The sequence below is a fragment of the Mus caroli genome, unplaced genomic scaffold (assembly GCF_978045245.1).
Source record: "Mus caroli unplaced genomic scaffold, Mus_caroli_1 scaffold_4, whole genome shotgun sequence".
Taxonomy (NCBI): Eukaryota; Metazoa; Chordata; class Mammalia; order Rodentia; family Muridae; genus Mus; species Mus caroli.
Window position 1 is genome coordinate 95,997,828 of NW_028227259.1, and position 6,336 is coordinate 96,004,163.

The following is a 6,336-nucleotide window of genomic DNA, read 5'->3' on the forward strand; positions in this document are numbered from 1 at the left end:
GCTTAAGCTGCTACCAAACTACTGCTCTGCTTCCTGTTTTTCAGGAGAGCAGATGACATGTTCTCTTCTTAGATACTATTTGTTTTATGGTGCTGGGATTAAACTTGGGGTCTGGGATGTATTAGACAAATGCTCTACTGTTGGACCACATCCACAGGCCCTTTTTATACTTTGCTTGGAGACAGGATTGCTAACCTCAAACTCACTGTGTAACTGAGGATAGCTTTGAACCTCTGACCATCCTGTCTCTGCTATCTGAGTGCTGATGGCAGACAGGCTTGCACCGTTGATGTCTGGTTACGTGGTCAAACTCAGGGCCTTAGGCATGCTACTCTGGCACTCTACCAACTGAGCTACATCCTAAACCTCTTTTCATGATCATTTTCAAAACGCTAACTATCCCAGGCTGGCCTCAAACTTGTGACCTTCTTGTGTCAGTCTCTGAAATAGCTGGGATTACAGGTCGGTGCCACCCATACCTGACTTCTTAGATGCTCCCAGAAATACAATTTTCATCCTTGTTATTGATCAAAACATTTCATGCTAATGTCTCCAATAACTTCACCTTTTCAGTCAGTACCTTGCCAGAACGGCGAAGCCGTCTGGTTTTGCAGGTCCCACCTGAATTACAGTTCTGCCCTGGGGTCTCAGATGCTGGCCAGTTGTGTTTGCTCCCGCCTCTCTAGGTTCTCTTGAAGTTGTTTCTCCCTATCTTTGAAATGCCAGTGTGTGCATGTGTGTGTACAAGTGTGTGTGTGCATGCATTCTTCATGCTTGTATGCATGTGTGCATGCATGCATGAATGCATGTATATGTGTGTGTGTGTGTGTGAGAGAGAGAGAGAGAGAGAGAGAGAGAGAAAGAAAGAAAGCACGCATGCACTCATGTATGTATGAATGTATGTATGTATGTATGTATGTATGTATGTATGTATGTATCTGTATTCTAGTCCTAAATCTCTCCTCTTCGATTTGGTGGTTTAAAAAAAAAAGATTTATTTATTTATATGAGTACACTGTAGCTGTCTTCAGACACACCAGAAGAGGTCCATGTGGTTGCTGGGAATTGAACTCAGGACCTCTGGAAGAGCAGTCAGTGCTCTTAACCACTGAGCCATCTCTCCAGCCCAAATTTATTTATTTATTTTTATATAGGAATACACTGTAGCTGTCCTCAGACACACCAGAAGAGGACATTGGATGGCATTACAGATGGTTGTGAGTCATCACGTGGTTGCTGGGAATTGAACTCGGGACCTCTGGAAGAACAGTCAGTGCTCTTAACCTCTGAGCCATCTCTCCATCTTAGTGGTTTAATCAGCTCTTACATGCTCAACTATTACCTCCCAGCTCTCAGAGCTATACCTATTTTCTAGATTATCACTAAACTCCAGTCTATACACCTGGCTGTGTGCTAAGCAGCTACACTGGGGTGTTTGGTGTATAGAGTGGAGTTTTGTGATACTGTAGTATACACGTGTAGATTTGAGAGGTGGGAAGTGATAGCTGAGCATGTTAAGAGCTGATTAAATCAACCCGGTAGTGGAGGCGCACGCCTTTAATCCCAGCATTCAGGAGGCAGAGGCAAGTGGATTTCTGAGTTCGAGGCCAGCCTGGTCTACAAAGTAAGTTCCAGGACAGCCAGGGGAACACAGAGAAACCCTGTCTCGGAAAAAAAAAAAAAAAAAAAAAAAGCTGATTAAATCACAGAGGGAAAGAGGAGTGAAAGGAAACCATTTTTGGTGTGTGTGTGTGTGTGTGTGTGTGTGTGTTGCTAAGGATTGGACCCAGGGTCCTATACCTACAAACACATGATGTGCCCCAAATGGAGTAGCCATCCTTGGGCAAAGCCCCAACCTTGCACCATTGTCTGGTATTTTATCTCTCTGCCATCACACTGTGGGCTCCTTCAGAGCTAGGCTGTATAAAAATTCATCCCCAGGGTTTAGCACAAATGCTTGGCCCATAGCAGGGATTCAGTACAGACTAAGTGAATAAGCTTGAACCATGCATTATTATACAGCCTAGAGGACTCCAGCTCTGTCTCCAGGAAACACTGTGGGGTTGTCTAGCTTTCCCCTGTGTTTATTTATTGAGCGCAGCACTGTGCCACATACGGGCACTTTCCCACAAGTACCCACTGCCCACTGAGCACACTTCCTGGTCCTCTATTCTTTCCTTCCCCGACTTCCCTCTAAATTGGTCCCCTTTGTCCCTCTGGGAGGTTTAACTTTTCTTTACAAGGCCATGTACCGTGTCACTGAACCATGAACCAACAGCACAGATACTGGTCGCCGACGCTCCGGGATTATAATTGATTAAATTCTTGCTCTAGCAGCTTATTACCTATGAATAAGTAAACCCCAAAGGGTGGTGGGAGAAGATGATCTTAAATAATTTACCCTATTAAAAAACCCAATAGAGATCAATAAACAACACTGCTCCAGAATGAGAAGTAATAACTCTCACGGGTCAATAAACAGGGTTGAAAGCAATGCTGTCTTCCATCAGGTGGCACATCTTATTGTAACTAATTGTGTCACCGTGGAGAAAGGGGATGTGTGTCTACACAGCACATGGAAGGGATGAGGGGGTCCCAGCTGTCACTAGACCTACAAAGGGACAGACATGTATCCCTACTTGGGGCTCCCTGGCCTCTCCTGTGTTGTGCATACGTTACGGTAACTCCACTACAGGGGTGTCATCAGTGAGTGAGGTTTGCAAAGGCTTACCACTGTCGTGAAAAGCACAGACTAAGCTGGGCAGTGGTCGTGCGAGGCAGAGGCAGGCAGATTTCTGAGTTTGAAGCCAGCCTGGTCTACAGAGTTAGTTTCAGGACAGCCACGGCTATGCAGAGAAACCCTGTCTTGAAAAATTAAAACAAAACACATAAAAGAAAGAGAGAGAGAGAGAGAGAGAGAGAGAGAGAGAGAGAGAGAAAGGGAAGAGAAGAGAAGAGAGAAGAGAAGAGAAGAGAAGAGAAGAGAAGAGAAGAGAAGAGAAAAAGAAAGAAAAGAAAAAAAGAAAAAGAATGAAAAGAAAAGCACAGACTAGGAGTTTTCTTAAATGACAACCTCAACAATTTAGAGCATTAGAGCAGGGCATGATGGTATATGCTTGCAATCCCAGTACTTGAGAAGACCACACACTTGAGGCTAGCCTGGCCTATAGTGAAGCTTCAACTCAAAAAAAAAAAAAAAATCTAATAAAACATCTCTCCCCATAAAATGAAAAGTGCTTTAGGTAATTTCCATACAGAATCGACCAGATACATTATGTCATAATAAAAACAGTGGCGACCTATGCCACATGATATGCTGTTTGTGTAATATTTGTGCATGCTCTAAAAATGTCCCCAGATGAATCACACAAGAAACCTGTATGCCCAGTGTGCTCTCATCAACATATCACAGACCAAGCGTGCGAAGACCAGGCTGTACACCCCCAACCCCGCTCTTAAACTGATAAACGAGTCTGAGGACTGAGATAGCTCTGCTCCCTCCAGCTGCCAACTCCCCCTCCTCTCCTCTTCCCACCCCCAATCTCCCCTCTTTGTTTCTTGACTGGGTCTTGATTTGTACTCCAGGCCAACCCGCAGCATATTCTTCCTTCCTCTGCCCTGAGTGCTGGGATTAAAGGCATGTGCTATCACACAGTTTGAGACTTGGGCTTTGCCTACGCCCGTGCCATCTTAAATGAGCCTGGTTGGATCTGACCTCAAAAGCTAAGCAAAAATGAAAAAAAATGACCCTGGTTACTAAGTGGGAAGATTTTAATTTTTAATTTATGGATATTTTTAAAATAACCTTTATTAATGAGATCAACACATGGTATATTTTCAAATTTTTTACATGGGAAGAAAAATAAGAAAGGAACTGTAACTAATTTAGGTCCTACGTTTGGTTACTCAAGAGAAAGTGATGTCACATAGACTAACAGAGTGTTCTAGAAGTCACTAAAAAATATAGACAGAAAGGAAAAATAAAATAATTTTCAAGAGAAACAACTTGAGAGTAAAAACTGCAGGCTGAGGAGATGACTCTGAGGTAAAGCACTTGTTGCCAAGGCCTGAGGGACCTGAGCGTGGGTCACCAGCACCCATGTGGGTCACCAGCACCCATGTGGGTCACCAGCGCCCATGTAAAAAGCCAGGTGTGTTGGGTGCTTCCTGAGAGCAGAGACAGGCAGATGGCTGGGCTTACTGGGTGCATCTTAGGTGAGACAGGAAGTGCTAGTAGGTTCAAGAGAATCTCCGTCTCAAAAACATGAAGTTGAGAATGATTGGAAAGATTGAAGGAAACAAATGATGCCAACCCATAGCCTCCACCACATGTGCACTAACACACACACACACACACACACACCACATACCATACACACCATACACACCACCCACACACCACACATACACACACACAAGCACACCACACATACCACACATACCACACACACACACAAGCATACCACACATCACACACACACACACACACAAGCACACCACACATACCACACACATACACCACATGCACACACCATACACAAACACAGACACCACACACACATAACACACACACAGACACCATATACACCATACACACCACACACACTCACACATCACACACACTCACACACCACACTCACACCACACATACAATGCACCACACACACACACACCACACTCCTGGAAAATGAGGTTGAAGGAGCCTCACAGAACTGAACTGGCTCCTCTCACAGTGACTGATAGCTGCCACGCCTGAGGTTGCTGTGACCCAATCTTTGTAAGTCATAAGTCACGGTGACTTCCACATTATGCCACTCTGTGAGGGAGGTTCCCGTCCCTCTGGAACTTGACAAGTCAGCCAGACCTTACCACGTTCTTTTCAATCTGTTGCTCTGTTCACTAACAGCCTAATTGGTAGAGGGAAAGCAGGTTATCAGGACTTGAAATCCAGAAAACACGAGTGCAGCCTCTCCAAGAGAGGCTTTCTCTGATTGACCTTCATCCCCAAACCAAACGGAAGCAGGAGGGAAAGACAGAGAGAATGACAGTGATAGGCAAAAATAAGTGTGGGGCAGGTGACAAGAAAATGGCCTGTGGTCCTGGGGCCTGGCTTGCCTGTCCTTCTGATTGGGTCAGGAAACTTCTAGCGTCTTTGGTCTGCAGCTGCCTAGTAAGGCACTCTGTGCTTTCCACAGACCTCTCACAAAAGGTGTTGGAGGCAACAGAGAAGCAATCCTTACTCAGGCCAAAATGATACATGAATTCCTACAGAGATCAAGGGTAAATAAATTGATTTATGTAAAACCAAAGCGACCTATAACCTTGAACACGCCCTGAACAGTGCCTCTTACAAACCCACCTTATAACTTTGTTTACTAAGAAAAAGTCTTCAATATTTTGTCTTGTTACAATACTCTTTGGGCAGTATTGAAAAAGTAGTTGAAAAGTGTGTGGTGTGTTTAGTGGACCAGGGTTCAATTCCTGGCACCTCCTCCGCCCCGTGGTGGCTTACAACCATTTATAACTCCAGTGTCAGGGAACCCAACACCCTTTCCGACCTTCACGGGCACCAGACATGCACAAACATTTATATATGTAAAGTAAAAGTGTGCGCGCGCGTGTGTGTGTGTGTGTGTGTGTGTGTGTGTGTGTCTGTCTGTCTGTCATTTGTCCTGGGGGTATTCTTAGCAACCCTTAGAGAGATCACTTGAAAACTACTAAAATCCTATATAAACCTGCTGTAAAGACACTTAAGTTTGACGCTCATCCACAAGGCTACAGCCATGCATGGGAGTGTCTCACTGTTTCCCCACAGTGCCTCTCTCTATTAACCCCTGGGCCTAATATGTACATTAGAAATGTACTTACTATGCAACTCTGCTTATACTGGTTTTCATTCATGGAAGCCACACATCCTGGGTTTGCCTGGATGGAGGTCCCTAGGGCCCAGGGAACCCTTGAGGATGCTCCAGGAGACGGAGGGAGCTATGTTTCCTTCTCTGTTGCCCACAACAAACCTTTTCCCTCCCATATTAAGTTCACTGGCTGACTTCATGGTCTCATCCATTTCTGTCTCACGGGCTGGGAAGTCTGGGCTTACCTTCCAGGAGCTTAGCTGACTCTGAGACACGAGGAGGCAGGCACCTAACCCATGTGTCTGATCACCATCTGTCTTCACGGTTGGTGGATGGAACTGCCTGCTGGGGTCAGGTCTAACCTTTGTCTGATGTTGTCTTCTCAGGGAGCAGGATGACACCGACTACCCTGGCAATGCATTTCAAGTGCCATGTGACAATCACAATATCCACCTTCAAGCCATGGGCAGCAACACCCTGG